This window comes from Haliotis rubra, unplaced genomic scaffold (genome assembly GCF_003918875.1).
Source record: "Haliotis rubra isolate DU_JTF1 unplaced genomic scaffold, ASM391887v1 Scf694, whole genome shotgun sequence".
Taxonomy (NCBI): Eukaryota; Metazoa; Mollusca; class Gastropoda; order Lepetellida; family Haliotidae; genus Haliotis; species Haliotis rubra.
Window position 1 is genome coordinate 556,670 of NW_025767406.1, and position 17,090 is coordinate 573,759.

Below are 17,090 nucleotides of genomic sequence, written 5' to 3' on the forward strand. Positions count from 1 at the left end.
GATGAAAGGTTAACATTTTATAAAGAACTGGAAAAGTGGATAGAACCAAATAATATGATTGTGGGAGGAGATTTTAATGATATACTAAATCCTACGTTGGACAAGGGCATAAACAACAAAACATTTAATCTTAAAAGCAGTGATGCTCTGACTTCTATCATTCAACAGCATAGCATGGTTGACGTTTGGAGACACAAAAATTATGATAAAAGGAATTCTCCAGAATCCAAAGTGTAAATGGTGTTTTAAAACAATCCAGAATTGATTTTTTTTTCTTTTGTCTAGACATCTTTTAAACAACACCATAAATTGTTATATTAAATACTGCAAGATAAGTGATCACAACATTGTGTCACTTAAACTTGATTTGAGTGATATCGAAAGAGGTCCTGGAATTTGGATTTTTAATAATGAGCTTTTGGAAGATGGTATATTTTTTATAAAATTCATAGCATTGTTGAGGAAGCACAAACTTGCCCACTTTTGAAACAGAACCACTCATCTGGTGGGACAACTTGAAATATCAAATGAAAAAGTTCTCAAAATATTATTCTAGTAAACGAAGTAAGTTGGCAAAGACTGATTATTACAAAACTCAAAATAAACTTCGAAATGAATATCACAAATTAGCTACTATACCTGGTTATGAATCTACACAACTGTGTGATTTAGAAAGAAAATGGAAGATTATGACAATATTACTTGCAAGGGTGCTATTTTAAGATCAAAAGCACAATTGACTCTTGAGTCAGATCGATGCACTTCATATTTTTGAATTTGGAAAAATCCAAGCAACAAGCTAACTCGATCAAAGAGCTCATTGCTGAAGATGGAACATTGTTGCGAACGACGGAAGACATTGTAAACGCTGCACAATCTTTCTATGAAAAGTTATACACAGATGAAGCACTTGATTATTATAAGGAACAGGAAGTTGTAAATATGATACACAAATCTATCAATGATGAACAGAAAGAACATTGTGATCTTCCTATTTCTGTAGAACAAATGACAGATGCACTGAAAGGAATGAAACGTAACAAAACTCCAGGTCCTGATGGTCTGACTGTTGAATTTTACCTGAGGTTTTGGGAGATTTTATGTCCTCTTTTTCATCATGTTACTAAGAGTATTTTTGAAGAGAAGGAATTATCTCGTTCTATGAAATCTAGCGTCATTAGTTTGTTCTATAAAAGAAAGGTGATAAAAGGATATAAAATGTTACAGACCTATTTCACTAATTAATGTTGATTGTAAATTAATATCACGCACATTGTCATTAAGACTAAAGTCTGTATTGTCAGATATTATCTCCCTGAACAAACATGTTGTGTACCTGGGAGAGACATTGCGCACAATTTACATTCTTTGAGAGATATAGTTGATATTGTTGATCATGAAGATGAGGATGCGTTTTGATCAAAATAGATCAAGAGAAAGCTTTGACAGAGTTTCACACAGGTACATGTTAGATATTTTACAGAAATTCAATTTTGGGAATCATTTTATAACTTGGGTAAAATTTTATATACAGACATTAAAAGTTCTGTCAAGTGTAATGGACATTTAAGTCCATATTTCAAATTATCACGTGGAGTAAGGCAGGGAGATCCGATGAGCTCGATGTTATTTGTTCTTATATCAGAACCATTAAATTTGTTGATAAAACACAACCCTCTCATTCAAGGTATCAAAATCAAAAACATTTCATCTTTAATCTATCAACATGCTGATGACACCACAATCACTGTCTCAAATGTGAGCTCTGCTACTGAATCTTTTCGCACAGTCAACTTATATTGTCAGGCAACGGGTGCCAAAATCAACATTGAAAAATCTGAAATTTTGTTATTGGGCAAAAATAGGTTTCGTGATTTTTAATCCAACTCCCGGTTAAAGTTAAAGAGATTGTATAGAAATACTAGGCATTTACTTTGGTACGGATAAAACACTGTGTGAAACACTAAATTGGGAAAAGAAAATACTAAAAATACAAATGCTATTAAATTCTTGGCTTCGAAGACAACTGACTTTACAAGGCAGAGCCATTGTAATAAATGTACTTATGAGCTCTCGCTTGTGGTATATGTTTACTGTAATACCTGTTCCACAGTGGGTTGAAAATAAATTTGCTCAGATGTTTAGGAAGTTTTGTGGCACAATAAGACTGCCAAAATAGCATTTGATACTTGCATTGGTGTTTGTGTTGATGGAGGTTTAAATCTTCCAAGCTTACGTTTAAAAATATGCATTGAGGCTAAAATTGTTGAGAGCTTTCGTCAATAGCCAGCTCAGCTGTATTTGGAAACAAACCATGGAATATTTTATGTCTCATCTCCTGACAATGAACTTGGGAGTTCATGCCTTATCTCTTGAATATGATAAGTCTTACTTACAGAATATAAGCCCTTTTATGCTGAGCTTTTCGCTGCATGGAATGAAATTAATGAAGGAAAAAGACCATTACTTCGCAATATAATGGATATAATGAATCAACCACTGTTTAAAAATCCACTGATTACATTTAATGGAAAAACTCTCATGTTTCAATCGTTCATTTCAAGTGGGATTATTTGTATTAAACATATTTGCTTGGAAGTCATTCCCAAATTCATGTCTGAACAAATTATTGAGAAAATAGTCCATGACACCTTACCTGAGATAGACACAAGTACAATACAACAATGTTATAGGATTATTTTATATGCGCTTCCGTCAGAGTGGAAAAGGATCATTTTATCTGTTGTTGGCAAAAACTTCCCTCAAGGGACATTATCTGCACAATTGCTGAACAGGATGTATCTGTTGAAGTATTTACAGCTAAATATTGTTATGAAATTTTCAGGAAAAAATATTTCAAGGAACCAGTAGCTATCTGCTGGTGGGATAACATTGCCTTAGATATTAATTGGAAAGATATTTGGCTAAATGTATGGCAAACAGATAAATCATCAGATTCTGTAGAGTTAGATTTCAAAATTGCTCATAATATTGTCTTTACATATGAAAACTCTCGAAAATTGGACTGTCAAACACAGATGTTTGCCCAGTGTGTCTAAGTGAAACAGAAGACATTTTACATCTCTTCATCTATTGCAAAGAGTTATCTTCCTTGCAAACAATAGTAATTGAAATGTTGACAGATGTGTGCCATGATTCAGGGTTTACCTTTGGACAGCTGTCACTCTGGTTACTGTTCGGATTCCTACCAGAAAAGAAATTATCATGTAAACCATTCATAGATATTGTATTATCAATATATCGTCTGTCTGTATTTAAAAGGAGAGTTATAATGACAAGTCACAACACCATCTCATTTGATGTGAGGGCATTATTCAAGACTATGATAAGGCGCCATTTTAGATATTTGCTGTTTAAATATTCGAAAGTAAATCAATCACACATCTTCATTCAAAATACATTATGACCAACACATACATGGAGTTGAACGGAAATGAGGTTGTTCTAAACGATCCGTTAGATTAAGATGCTTTTCACCGTTAAGTATATATTTCTAAGGAGTAAAACTGTTTGCACTTGAAATGTGTTGTATAGTCATAAATGCATATTGTTATAAAACTGTACAAAACTATTCAATATCTTTCCTGCCTTTAGAAATGAACTGTTAGTCGCTGCCACCTAAACTCTGTGATAACTCTTTTAAATTTTGGGTGGTAGTGTCAGCACTGTCTGCATCTGTAATAATCTCATCATGTGAATAAATGTTTTAAAGAAAAAAAAAAAAAAAAAAAAAAGCACTCTGGACTCTGAATCCAGCGATCCGAGTTCAAATCTCGGTAGGACCTACTGCGCTTTTTTTGGCAAGATTTTCAAGATGATTGTGATGTGGAAAAGAAACCATATTGAATCGAAAGACTACACTGGCCAGGTGAAAGTACCCTCACACCTCTACATCACACACAGATTTAATGCCTAATATTATTCCATTTGAAGGGTTTCTCCCTGTCCAGAATCTAGTGTAGGATAACAACATCTGTGTGTCCCCAGATGCTTCATCTTAGCTTAACTGAAAATTGATGGATATCTATCAGCCTAAGCTGTCACCTGGTCCCATATGTAATGGTTAGCACTCTGGACTTTGAATCCAGCGATCCGAGTTCAAATCTCGGTGGGACCTACATTTTTAAGCTGAATATTGTCAGATTCGCCCAAATGCACGATAGATACGCACTAATGACTACAGCATAAAGCCATTCTCATTTGATGATTTTGTGCGTATATACACTAATCAAAGCGCCTGCAACATATTTATATACATGTACATATATTTCTCCATTCTGGAGCAAACGTAAACAGTCGGCAGAAAATAGTGTCCATTAAATAAACGTTTTAAACATCTGCAGGAAGAGAAAAGATAGAAATGAAATAAGGACGAAAACCACTGCTAATTGAGTTTGTGAGGTACCTTATATAGTGTAGTATCTACGTCCTGATAGTGTAGCACGTGCTCCACGCCAGAACTACACCTTGACACATCACACATGAAATTTGGCAGGTGTCACAGTGGGTCAGTCAAGACACGCTCAAAGGAAGGGATTATGGGTAACTTTGTAATGCCCAAGACTTTCAGCCTGACATGTGCGGTTCTATGGTGTAATGGTTAGCACTCTGGACTCTGAATCCAGCGATCCGAGTTCAAATCTCGGTAGGACCTACTGCGCTTTTTTGGCAAGATTTTCAAGATGATTGTGATGTGGAAAAGAAACCATATTGAATCGAAAGACTACACTGGCCAGGTGAAAGTACCCTCACACCTCTACATCACACACAGATTTAATGCCTAATATTATTCCATTTGAAGGGTTTCTCCGGTCCAGAATCTAGTGTAGGATAACAACATCTGTGTGTCCCCAGATGCTTCATCTTAGCTTAAGTGGAAATTGATGGATATCTATCAGCCTAAGCTGTCACCTGGTCCCATGGTGTAATGGTTAGCACTCTGGACTTTGAATCCAGCGATCCGAGTTCAAATCTCGGTGGGACCTACATTTTTAAGCTGAATATTGTCAGATTCGCCCAAATGCACGATAGATACGCACTAATGACTACAGCATAAAGCCATTCTCATTGATGATTTTGTGCGTATATACACTAATCAAAGCGCCTGCAACATATTTATATACATGTACATATATTTCTCCATTCTGGAGCAAACGTAAACAGTCGGCAGAAAATAGTGTCCATTAAATAAACGTTTTAAACATCTGCAGGAAGAGAAAAGATAGAAATGAAATAAGGACGAAAACCACTGCTAATTGAGTTTGTGAGGTACCTTATATAGTGTAGTATCTACGTCCTGATAGTGTAGCACGTGCTCCACGCCAGAACTACACCTTGACACATCACACATGAAATTTGGCAGGTGTCACAGTGGGTCAGTCAAGACACGCTCAAAGGAAGGGATTATGGGTAACTTTGTAATGCCCAAGACTTTCAGCCTGACATGTGCGGTTCTATGGTGTAATGGTTAGCACTCTGGACTCTGAATCCAGCGATCCGAGTTCAAATCTCGGTAGGACCTACTGCGCTTTTTGGCAAGATTTTCAAGATGATTGTGATGTGGAAAAGAAACCATATTGAATCGAAGACTACACTGGCCAGGTGAAAGTACCCTCACACCTCTACATCACACACAGATTTAATGCCTAATATTATTCCATTTGAAGGGTTTCTCCTGTCCAGAATCTAGTGTAGGATAACAACACATCTGTGTCCCCAGATGCTTCATCTTAGCTTAAGTGGAAATTGATGGATATCTATCAGCCTAAGCTGTCACCTGGTCCCATGGTGTAATGGTTAGCACTCTGGACTTTGAATCCAGCGATCCGAGTTCAAATCTCGGTGGGACCTACATTTTTTTAAGCTGAATATTGTCAGATTCGCCCAAATGCACGATAGATACGCACTAATGACTACAGCATAAAGCCATTCTCATTGATGATTTTGTGCGTATATACACTAATCAAAGCGCCTGCAACATATTTATATACATGTACATATATTTCTCCATTCTGGAGCAAACGTAAACAGTCGGCAGAAAATAGTGTCCATTAAATAAACGTTTTAAACATCTGCAGGAAGAAAAAGATAGAAATGAAATAAGGACGAAAACCACTGCTAATTGAGTTTGTGAGGTACCTTATATAGTGTAGTATCTACGTCCTGATAGTGTAGCACGTGCTCCACGCCAGAACTACACCTTGACACATCACACATGAAATTTGGCAGGTGTCACAGTGGGTCAGTCAAGACACGCTCAAAGGAAGGGATTATGGGTAACTTTGTAATGCCCAAGACTTTCAGCCTGACATGTGCGGTTCTATGGTGTAATGGTTAGCACTCTGGACTCTGAATCCAGCGATCCGAGTTCAAATCTCGGTAGGACCTACTGCGCTTTTTGGCAAGATTTTCAAGATGATTGTGATGTGGAAAGAAACCATATTGAATCGAAAGACTACACTGGCCAGGTGAAAGTACCCTCACACCTCTACATCACACACAGATTTAATGCCTAATATTATTCCATTTAAAGGGTTTCTCCCTGTCCAGAATCTAGTGTAGGATAACAACATCTGTGTGTCCCCAGATGCTTCATCTTAGCTTAACTGAAAATTGATGGATATCTATCAGCCAAAGCTGTCACCTGGTCCCATGGTGTAATGGTTAGCACTCTGGACTTTGAATCCAGCGATCCGAGTTCAAATCTCGGTGGGACCTACATTTTTAAGCTGAATATTGTCAGATTCGCCCAAATGCACGATAGATACGCACTAATGACTACAGCATAAAGCCATTCTCATTGATGATTTTGTGCGTATATACACTAATCAAAGCGCCTGCAACATATTTATATACATGTACATATATTTCTCCATTCTGGAGCAAACGTAAACAGTCGGCAGAAAATAGTGTCCATTAAATAAACGTTTTAAACATCTGCAGGAAGAGAAAAGATAGAAATGAAATAAGGACGAAAACCACTGTGCTAATTGAGTTTGTGAGGTACCTTATATAGTGTAGTATCTACGTCCTGATAGTGTAGCACGTGCTCCACGCCAGAACTACACCTTGACACATCACACATGAAATTTGGCAGGTGTCACAGTGGGTCAGTCAAGACACGCTCAAAGGAAGGGATTATGGGTAACTTTGTAATGCCCAAGACTTTCAGCCTGACATGTGCGGTTCTATGGTGTAATGGTTAGCACTCTGGACTCTGAATCCAGCGATCCGAGTTCAAATCTCGGTAGGACCTACTGCGCTTTTTTTGGCAAGATTTTCAAGATGATTGTGATGTGGAAAAGAAACCATATTGAATCGAAAGACTACACTGGCCAGGTGAAAGTACCCTCACACCTCTACATCACACACAGATTTAATGCCTAATATTATTCCATTTGAAGGGTTTCTCCCGGTCCAGAATCTAGTGTAGGATAACAACATCTGTGTGTCCCCAGATGCTTCATCTTAGCTTAAGTGGAAATTGATGGATATCTATCAGCCTAAGCTGTCACCTGGTCCCATGGTGTAATGGTTAGCACTCTGGACTTTGAATCCAGCGATCCGAGTTCAAATCTCGGTGGGACCTACATTTTTTTAAAATGAATATTGTCAGATTCGCCCAAATGCACGATAGATACGCACTAATGACTACAGCATAAAGCCATTCTCATTGATGATTTTGTGCGTATATACACTAATCAAAGCGCCTGCAACATATTTATATACATGTACATATATTTCTCCATTCTGGAGCAAACGTAAACAGTCGGCAGAAAATAGTGTCCATTAAATAAACGTTTTAAACATCTGCAGGAAGAGAAAAGATAGAAATGAAATAAGGACGAAAACCACTGTGCTAATTGAGTTTGTGAGGTACCTTATATAGTGTAGTATCTACGTCCTGACAGTGTAGCACGTGCTCCACGCCAGAACTACACCTTGACACATCACACATGAAATTTGGCAGGTGTCACAGTGGGTCAGTCAAGACACGCTCAAAGGAAGGGATTATGGGTAACTTTGTAATGCCCAAGACTTTCAGCCTGACATGTGCGGTTCTATGGTGTAATGGTTAGCACTCTGGACTCTGAATCCAGCGATCCGAGTTCAAATCTCGGTAGGACCTACTGCGCTTTTTTTGGCAAGATTTTCAAGATGATTGTGATGTGGAAAAGAAACCATATTGAATCGAAATCACTGGCCAGGTGAAAGTACCCTCACACCTCTACATCACACACAGATTTAATGCCTAATATTATTCCATTTGAAGGGTTTCTCCCGGTCCAGAATCTAGTGTAGGATAACAACATCTGTGTGTCCCCAGATGCTTCATCTTAGCTTAAGTGGAAATTGATGGATATCTATCAGCCTAAGCTGTCACCTGGTCCCATGGTGTAATGGTTAGCACTCTGGACTTTGAATCCAGCGATCCGAGTTCAAATCTCGGTGGGACCTACATTTTTTTTTTAAATGAATATTGTCAGATTCGCCCAAATGCACGATAGATACGCACTAATGACTACAGCATAAAGCCATTCTCATTGATGATTTTGTGCGTATATACACTAATCAAAGCGCCTGCAACATATTTATATACATGTACATATATTTCTCCATTCTGGAGCAAACGTAAACAGTCGGCAGAAAATAGTGTCCATTAAATAAACGTTTTAAACATCTGCAGGAAGAGAAAAGATAGAAATGAAATAAGGACGAAAACCACTGTGCTAATTGAGTTTGTGAGGTACCTTATATAGTGTAGTATCTACGTCCTGACAGTGTAGCACGTGCTCCACGCCAGAACTACACCTTGACACATCACACACATGAAATTTGGCAGGTGTCACAGTGGAGTCAGTCAAGACACGCTCAAAGGAAGGGATTATGGGTAACTTTGTAATGCCCAAGACTTTCACCCTGACATGTGCGGTTCTATGGTGTAATGGTTAGCACTCTGGACTCTGAATCCAGCGATCCGAGTTCAAATCTCGGTAGGACCTACTGCGCTGTTTTTGGCAAGATTTTCAAGATGATTGTGATGTGGAAAAGAAACCATATTGAATCGAAAGACTACACTGGCCAGGTGAAAGTACCCTCACACCTCTACATCACACACAGATTTAATGCCTAATATTATTCCATTTGAAGGTTTCTCCCGGTCCAGAATCTAGTGTAGGATAACAACATCTGTGTGTCCCCAGATGCTTCATCTTAGCTTAAGTGGAAATTGATGGATATCTATCAGCCTAAGCTGTCACCTGGTCCCATGGTGTAATGGTTAGCACTCTGGACTTTGAATCCAGCGATCCGAGTTCAAATCTCGGTGGGACCTACATTTTTTTTAAGCTGAATATTGTCAGATTCGCCCAAATGCACGATAGATACGCACTAATGACTACAGCATAAAGCCATTCTCATTGATGATTTTGTGCGTATATACACTAATCAAAGCGCCTGCAACATATTTATATACATGTACATATATTTCTCCATTCTGGAGCAAACGTAAACAGTCGGCAGAAAATAGTGTCCATTAAATAAACGTTTCAAACATCTGCAGGAAGAGAAAAGATAGAAATGAAATAAGGACGAAAACCACTGCTAATTGAGTTTGTGAGGTACCTTACATAGTGTAGTATCTACGTCCTGATAGTGTAGCACGTGCTCCACGCCAGAACTACACCTTGACACATCACACATGAAATTTGGCAGGTGTCACAGTGGGTCAGTCAAGACACGCTCAAAGGAAGGGATTATGGGTAACTTTGTAATGCCCAAGACTTTCACCCTGACATGTGCGGTTCTATGGTGTAATGGTTAGCACTCTGGACTCTGAATCCAGCGATCCGAGTTCAAATCTCAGTAGGACCTCACTGCGCTTTTTGGCAAGATTTTCAAGATGATTGTGATGTGGAAAAGAAACCATATTGAATCGAAAGACTACACTGGCCAGGGTGAAAGTACCCTCACACCTCTACATCACACACAGATTTAATGCCTAATATTATTCCATTTGAAGGGTTTCTCCCTGTCCAGAATCTAGTGTAGGATAACAACATCTGTGTGTCCCCAGATGCTTCATCTTAGCTTAAGTGGAAATTGATGGATATCTATCAGCCTAAGCTGTCACCTGGTCCCATGGTGTAATGGTTAGCACTCTGGACTTTGAATCCAGCGATCCGAGTTCAAATCTCGGTGGGACCTACATTTTTTAAAGCTGAATATTGTCAGATTCGCCCAAATGCACGATAGATACGCACTAATGACTACAGCATAAAGCCATTCTCATTGATGATTTTGTGCGTATATACACTAATCAAAGCGCCTGCAACATATTTATATACATGTACATATATTTCTCCATTCTGGAGCAAACGTAAACAGTCGGCAGAAAATAGTGTCCATTAAAATAAACGTTTTAAACATCTGCAGGAAGAGAAAAGATAGAAATGAAATAAGGACGAAAACCACTGCTAATTGAGTTTGTGAGGTACCTTATATAGTGTAGTATCTACGTCCTGATAGTGTAGCACGTGCTCCACGCCAGAACTACACCTTGACACATCACACATGAAATTTGGCAGGTGTCACAGTGGGTCAGTCAAGACACGCTCAAAGGAAGGGATTATGGGTAACTTTGTAATGCCCAAGACTTTCACCCTGACATGTGCGGTTCTATGGTGTAATGGTTAGCACTCTGGACTCTGAATCCAGCGATCCGAGTTCAAATCTCGGTAGGACCTACTGCGCTTTTTTGGCAAGATTTTCAAGATGATTGTGATGTGGAAAAGAAACCATATTGAATCGAAAGACTACACTGGCCAGGTGAAAGTACCCTCACCTCTACATCACACACAGATTTAATGCCTAATATTATTCCATTTGAAGGGTTTCTCCCTGTCCAGAATCTAGTGTAGGATAACAACATCTGTGTGTCCCCAGATGCTTCATCTTAGCTTAAGTGGAAATTGATGGATATCTATCAGCCTAAGCTGTCACCTGGTCCCATGGTGTAATGGTTAGCACTCTGGACTTTGAATCCAGCGATCCGAGTTCAAATCTCGGTGGGACCTACATTTTTTAAGCTGAATATTGTCAGATTCGCCCAAATGCACGATAGATACGCACTAATGACTACAGCATAAAGCCATTCTCATTGATGATTTTGTGCGTATATACACTAATCAAAGCGCCTGCAACATATTTATATACATGTACATATATTTCTCCATTCTGGAGCAAACGTAAACAGTCGGCAGAAAATAGTGTCCATTAAATAAACGTTTTAAACATCTGCAGGAAGAGAAAAGATAGAAATGAAATAAGGACGAAAACCACTGTGCTAATTGAGTTTGTGAGGTACCTTATATAGTGTAGTATCTACGTCCTGACAGTGTAGCACGTGCTCCACGCCAGAACTACACCTTGACACATCACACATGAAATTTGGCAGGTGTCACAGTGGGTCAGTCAAGACACGCTCAAAGGAAGGGATTATGGGTAACTTTGTAATGCCCAAGACTTTCAGCCTGACATGTGCGGTTCTATGGTGTAATGGTTAGCACTCTGGACTCTGAATCCAGCGATCCGAGTTCAAATCTCGGTAGGACCTACTGCGCTTTTTTTGGCAAGATTTTCAAGATGATTGTGATGTGGAAAAGAAACCATATTGAATCGAAAGACTACACTGGCCGGGTGAAAGTACCCTCACACCTCTACATCATCACACAGATTTAATGCCTAATAATATTATTCCATTTTGAAGGGTTTCTCCCCGGTCAGAATCTAGTGTAGGATAACAACATCTGTGTGTCCCCAGATGCTTCATCTTAGCTTTTAAGTGGAAATTGATGGATATCTATCAGCCTAAGCTGTCACCTGGTCCCATGTAATTGTAATGGTTAGCACTCTGGACTTTGAATCCAGCGCAGTTCAAATCTCGATGGGACCTACATTTTTTTAAATGAATATTGTCATTATTCGCCCAAATGCACGATAGATACGCACTAATGGCTACATCATAAGCCATTCTCATTGATGATTTTGTGCGTATACATATAATCAAAGCGCCTGCAACATATTTATATACATGTACATATATTTCTCCATTCTGGAGCAAACGTAAACAGTCGGCAGAAAATAGTGTCCATTAAATAAACGTTTTAAACATCTGCAGGAAGAGAAAAGATGGAAATGAAATAAGGACGAAAACCACTGCTAATTGAGTTTGTGAGGTACCTTATATGAGTGTAGTATCTACGTCCTGACAGTGTAGCACGTGCTCCACGCCAGAACTACACCTTGACACATCACACATATGAAATTTGGCAGGTGTCACAGTAGGTCAGTCAAGACACGCTCAAAGGAAGGGATTATGGGTAACTTTTGCCAATGCCCAAGACTTTCACCCTGACATGTGCGGTTCTATGGGTCAACAATGGTTAGCACTCTGGACTCTGAATCCAGCGATCCGAGTTCAAATCTCGGTAGGACCTACTGCGCTTTTTTTGGCAAGATTTTCAAGATGATTGTGATGTGGAAAAGAAACCATATTGAATCGAAGAAGACTACACTGGCCAGGTGAGAAGTACCCTCACACCTCTACATCACACGCACAGATTTAATGCCTAATATTATTCCATTTGAAGGGTTTCTCCCTGTCCAGAATCTAGTGTAGGATAACAACATCTGTGTGTCCCCAGATGCTTCATCTTAGCTTAAGTGGAAATTGATGGATATCTATCAGCCTAAGCTGTCACCTGGTCCCATGGTGTAATGGTTAGCACTCTGGACTTTTGAATCCAGCGATCCGAGTTCAAATCTCGGTGGGACCTACATTTTTTTTAAGCTGAATATTGTCAGATTCGCCCAAATGCACGATAGATACGCACTAATGACTACAGCATAAAGCCATTCTCATTGATGATTTTTGTGCGTATATACATAATCAAAGCGCCTGCAACATGTTATATACATGTACATATATTTCTCCATTCTGGAGCAAACGTAAACAGTCGGCAGAAAATAGTGTCCATTAAATAAACGTTTCAAACATCTGCAGGAAGAAAAGATAGAAATGAAATAAGGACGAAAACCACTGTGCTAATTGAGTTTTGTGAGGTACCTTATATAGTGTAGTATCTACGTCCTGATAGTGTAGCACGTGCTCCACGCCAGAACTACACCTTGACACATCACACGAAATTTGGCGGGTGTCACAGTGGGTCCAGTCAAGACACGCTCAAAGGAAAGGATTATGGGTAACTTTGTAATGCCCAAGACTTTTCAGCCTGACATGTATTGCGGTTCTATGGTGTAGTAAGTGGTTAGCACTCTGGACTCTGAATCCAGCGATCGAGTTCAAATCTCGGTAGGACCTACTGCGCTTTTTTTTGGCAAGATTTTCAAGATGATTGTGATGTGGAAAGAAACCATATTTGAATCGAAAGACTACACTGGCCAGGTGAAAGTACCCTCCCACACCTCTACATCACACACAGATTTAATGCCTAATATTATTCCATTTTGAAGGGTTTCTCCGGTCCGGAATCTAGTGTAGGATAACAACATCTGTGTGTCCCCAGATGCTTCATCTTAGCTTAAGTGGAAATTGATGGATATCTATCAGCCTAAGCTGTCACCTGGTACCCATGGTGTAATGGTTAGCACTCTGGACTTTGAATCCAGCGATCCGAGTTCAAATCTCGGTGGGACCTACATTTTTTAAGCTGAATATTGTCAGATTCGCCCAAATGCACGATAGATGCGCACTAATGACTACAGCATAAAGCCATTCTCATTGATGATTTTGTGCGTATATACACTAATCAAAGCGCCTGCAACATATTTATATACATGTACATATATTTCTCCATTCTGGAGCAAACGTAAACAGTCGGCAGAAAATAGTGTCCATTAAAATAAACGTTTTTAGAAACATCTGCGGGAAGAGAAAAGATAGAAATGAAATAAGGGACGAAAACCACTGTGCTAATTGAGTTTGTGAGGTACCTTATATAGTGTAGTATCTACGTCCTGATAGTGTAGCACGTGCTCCACGCCAGAACTACACCTTGACACATCACACATGAAATTTGGCAGGTGTCACAGTGGGTCGAATCAAGACACGCTCAAAGGAAGGGATTATGGATGGGTAACTTTGTAATGCCAAGACTTTCAGCCCTGACATGTGCGGTTCTATGGTGCCAATGGTTAGCACTCTGGACTCTGAATCCAGCGATCGAGAGTTCAAATCTCGGTAGGACCTACTGCGCTTTTTTTGGCAAGATTTTCAAGATGATTGTGATGTGGAAAGAAACCATATTGAATCGAAAAGACTACACTGGCCAGGTGAAAGTGCCCTCACCTCTACATCACACACAGATTTAATGCCTAATATTATTCCATTTGAAGGGGTTTCTCCCGGTCAGAATCTAGTGTAGGATAACAACATCTGTGTGTCCCAGATGCTTCATCTTAGCTTAAGTGGGGGAATTGATGGATATCTATCAGCCCTAAGCTGTCACCTGGTCCCATGGTGTAATGGTTAGCACTCTGGACTTTGAATCCAGCGATCCGAGTTCAAATCTCGGTGGGACCTACATTTTTTTAAGCTGAATATTGTCAGATTCGCCCAAATGCACGATAGATACGCACTAATGGCTACAGCATAAAGCCATTCTCATTGATGATTTTTGTGCGTATATACACTAATCAAAGCGCCTGCAACATATTTATATACATGTGCATATATTTCTCCATTTCTGGAGCCAAACGTAAACAGTCGGCAGAAAATAGTGTCCATTAAATAAACGTTTTAAACATCTGCAGGAAGAGAAAAGATAGAAATGAAATAAGGACGAAAACCACATTGCTAATTGAGTTTGTGAGGGTACCTTATATATAGTGTAGTATCTACGTCCTGATAGTGTAGCACGTGCTCCACGCCAGAACTACACCTTGACACATCACACATGAAATTTGGCAGGTGTCACAGTGGAGTCAGTCAAGACACGCTCAAAGGAAGGGATTATGGGTAACTTTGTAATGCCCAAGACTTTTCACCCTGACATGTGCGGTTCTATGGTGTAATGGTTAGCACTCTGGACTCTGAATCCAGCGATCGAGTTCAAATCTCGGTAGGACCTACCTGCGCTTTTTTGGCAAGATTTTTCAAGATGATTGTGATGTGGAAAGAAACCATATTGAATCGAAGAGACTACACTGGCCAGGTGAAAGTACCCTCACACCTCTGCATCACACACACAGATTTAATGCCTAATATTATTCCATTTTGAAGGGTTTCTCCCGGTCCAGAATCCTAGTGTAGGATAACAACAACATCTGTGTGTCCCCAGATGCTTCATCTTAAGCAAGTGGAAATTGATGGATATCTATCAGCCCTAAGCTGTCACCTACAGTCCCATGGTGTAATGGGGTTGCCTCTGGACTTTGAATCCAGCGATCCGAGTTCAAATCCTCGGTGGGACCTACCATTTTTTAAATGAATATTGTCAGATTCGCCCAAATGCACGATGAATGCGCTAATGGCTGCAGCATAAAGCCATTTCTCATTGATGAAGTTTTGTGCGTATATACACTAATCAAAGCGCCTGCAACATATTTATATACATGTACATATATTTCTCCATTCTAGGAGCAAGCGTAAACATTGATCGGCAGAAAATAGTGTCATTAAATAAACGTTTTAAACATCTGCAGGAAGAAAAGATAGAAATGAAATAAGGACGAAACCACTGTGCTAATTGAGTTTGTAGGAATTTACCTTATATAGTGTAGTATCTACGTCCTGACAGTGTAGCACGTGCTCCACGCCAGAACTACACTGACACATCACACATGAAATTTGGCAGGTGTCTGCAGTGCGTCAGTCAAGACACGCTCAAAGGAAGGGATTATGGGTAACTTTGTAATGCCCAAGACTTTCAGCCTGACATGTGCGGTTCTATGGTGTAATGGTTAGCACTCTGGACTCTGAATCCAGCGATCCGAGGTTCAAATCTCGGTAGGACCTACTGCGCTTTTTTTGGCAAGATTTTCAAGATGATTCGTGATGTGGAAAAGAGCCATATTGGATGAAGAGACTACACTGGCCAGGTGAAAGTACCCTCCACACCTCTACATCACACACAGATTTAATGCCTAATATTATTCCATTTGAAGGGTTTCTCCCGGTCCAGAATCTAGTGTGGGATAGCTTAACATCTGTGTGTCCCCAGATGCTTCATCTTAGCCAACACTGGGAATTGATGGATATCCTATCGGCCCTAAGCTGTCACCTGGTCCCATGGTGTAATGGTTAGCACTCTGGACTTCAGAATCCAGCTTGATCCGGTTCAAATCTCAGTGGGACCTACATTTTTTTAAATGAATATTGTCAGATTCGCCCAAATGCACGATAGATACGCACTAATGACTACAGCATAAAGCCATTCTCATTGATGATTTTGTGCGTATATACACTAATCAAAGCGCCTGCAACATATTTATATACATGCATATGTTCTTCCATTCTGGAGCAGAAGCGTAAACAGTCGGCAGAAAATAGTGTCCATTAAATAAACGTTTTAAACATCTGCAGGAAGGAAAGATAGAAATGAAATAAGGACGAAAACCACTGTGCTAATTGGAGTTTGTGAGGTACCTTATATGAGTGTGGTATCTCTACGTCCTGACGGTGTAGCTTACGTTAACCACGCCAGAACTACACCTTGACACATCACGCATGAGAATCTGGCAGGTGTCACGGTGGATCAGTCAAGACACGCTCAAAGGAAGGGATTATGGGTAACTTTGTAATGCCCAAGACTTTTCACCCTGACATGTGCGGTTCTATGGTGTAATGGTTAGCACTCTGGACTCTGAATCCAGCGATCGAGTTCAAATCTCGGTAGGACCTACTGCGCTTTTTTGGCAAGATTTTCAAGATGATTGTGATGTGGAAAAGAAACCATATTGAATCGAAAGACTACACTGGCCAGGTGAAAAGTACCCTCACACCTCTACATCACACACAGATTTAATGCCTAATATTATTCCATTTGAAG

General features: G+C 39.7%; 23 non-coding genes across 23 annotated transcripts; all 23 read left to right on the plus strand.

Moving 5' to 3' along the window:
• The first annotated feature begins 4,603 nt into the window (after positions 1 to 4,603).
• Trnaq-cug lies at positions 4,604 to 4,675 on the plus strand. The gene has a single exon. It is a non-coding gene; the product is annotated as a tRNA-Gln (tRNA).
• A 259-nt stretch (positions 4,676 to 4,934) lies between these two features.
• Positions 4,935 to 5,006, plus strand: Trnaq-uug. The gene has a single exon. It is a non-coding gene; the product is annotated as a tRNA-Gln (tRNA).
• Positions 5,007 to 5,470: 464 nt separating this feature from the next.
• Positions 5,471 to 5,542, plus strand: Trnaq-cug. The gene has a single exon. It is a non-coding gene; the product is annotated as a tRNA-Gln (tRNA).
• Positions 5,543 to 5,799: 257 nt separating this feature from the next.
• On the plus strand, positions 5,800 to 5,871 carry Trnaq-uug. The gene has a single exon. It is a non-coding gene; the product is annotated as a tRNA-Gln (tRNA).
• Positions 5,872 to 6,336: 465 nt separating this feature from the next.
• On the plus strand, positions 6,337 to 6,408 carry Trnaq-cug. The gene has a single exon. It is a non-coding gene; the product is annotated as a tRNA-Gln (tRNA).
• Positions 6,409 to 6,666: 258 nt separating this feature from the next.
• Trnaq-uug lies at positions 6,667 to 6,738 on the plus strand. Its single transcript has one exon. It is a non-coding gene; the product is annotated as a tRNA-Gln (tRNA).
• A 466-nt stretch (positions 6,739 to 7,204) lies between these two features.
• On the plus strand, positions 7,205 to 7,276 carry Trnaq-cug. The gene has a single exon. It is a non-coding gene; the product is annotated as a tRNA-Gln (tRNA).
• A 261-nt stretch (positions 7,277 to 7,537) lies between these two features.
• Positions 7,538 to 7,609, plus strand: Trnaq-uug. Its single transcript has one exon. It is a non-coding gene; the product is annotated as a tRNA-Gln (tRNA).
• Positions 7,610 to 8,077: 468 nt separating this feature from the next.
• Positions 8,078 to 8,149, plus strand: Trnaq-cug. Its single transcript has one exon. It is a non-coding gene; the product is annotated as a tRNA-Gln (tRNA).
• A 257-nt stretch (positions 8,150 to 8,406) lies between these two features.
• Trnaq-uug lies at positions 8,407 to 8,478 on the plus strand. The gene has a single exon. It is a non-coding gene; the product is annotated as a tRNA-Gln (tRNA).
• A 473-nt stretch (positions 8,479 to 8,951) lies between these two features.
• Positions 8,952 to 9,023, plus strand: Trnaq-cug. Its single transcript has one exon. It is a non-coding gene; the product is annotated as a tRNA-Gln (tRNA).
• A 260-nt stretch (positions 9,024 to 9,283) lies between these two features.
• Positions 9,284 to 9,355, plus strand: Trnaq-uug. The gene has a single exon. It is a non-coding gene; the product is annotated as a tRNA-Gln (tRNA).
• Positions 9,356 to 9,822: 467 nt separating this feature from the next.
• Positions 9,823 to 9,894, plus strand: Trnaq-cug. Its single transcript has one exon. It is a non-coding gene; the product is annotated as a tRNA-Gln (tRNA).
• Positions 9,895 to 10,155: 261 nt separating this feature from the next.
• On the plus strand, positions 10,156 to 10,227 carry Trnaq-uug. The gene has a single exon. It is a non-coding gene; the product is annotated as a tRNA-Gln (tRNA).
• A 467-nt stretch (positions 10,228 to 10,694) lies between these two features.
• Positions 10,695 to 10,766, plus strand: Trnaq-cug. Its single transcript has one exon. It is a non-coding gene; the product is annotated as a tRNA-Gln (tRNA).
• Positions 10,767 to 11,024: 258 nt separating this feature from the next.
• On the plus strand, positions 11,025 to 11,096 carry Trnaq-uug. Its single transcript has one exon. It is a non-coding gene; the product is annotated as a tRNA-Gln (tRNA).
• Positions 11,097 to 11,563: 467 nt separating this feature from the next.
• On the plus strand, positions 11,564 to 11,635 carry Trnaq-cug. Its single transcript has one exon. It is a non-coding gene; the product is annotated as a tRNA-Gln (tRNA).
• A 1,149-nt stretch (positions 11,636 to 12,784) lies between these two features.
• Positions 12,785 to 12,857, plus strand: Trnak-uuu. Its single transcript has one exon. It is a non-coding gene; the product is annotated as a tRNA-Lys (tRNA).
• Positions 12,858 to 13,666: 809 nt separating this feature from the next.
• Trnaq-uug lies at positions 13,667 to 13,739 on the plus strand. The gene has a single exon. It is a non-coding gene; the product is annotated as a tRNA-Gln (tRNA).
• Positions 13,740 to 14,551: 812 nt separating this feature from the next.
• Positions 14,552 to 14,623, plus strand: Trnaq-uug. Its single transcript has one exon. It is a non-coding gene; the product is annotated as a tRNA-Gln (tRNA).
• Positions 14,624 to 15,099: 476 nt separating this feature from the next.
• On the plus strand, positions 15,100 to 15,170 carry Trnaq-cug. The gene has a single exon. It is a non-coding gene; the product is annotated as a tRNA-Gln (tRNA).
• An 814-nt stretch (positions 15,171 to 15,984) lies between these two features.
• Positions 15,985 to 16,057, plus strand: Trnaq-cug. The gene has a single exon. It is a non-coding gene; the product is annotated as a tRNA-Gln (tRNA).
• An 814-nt stretch (positions 16,058 to 16,871) lies between these two features.
• Positions 16,872 to 16,942, plus strand: Trnaq-cug. Its single transcript has one exon. It is a non-coding gene; the product is annotated as a tRNA-Gln (tRNA).
• The last annotated feature ends 148 nt before the right edge of the window (positions 16,943 to 17,090 follow it).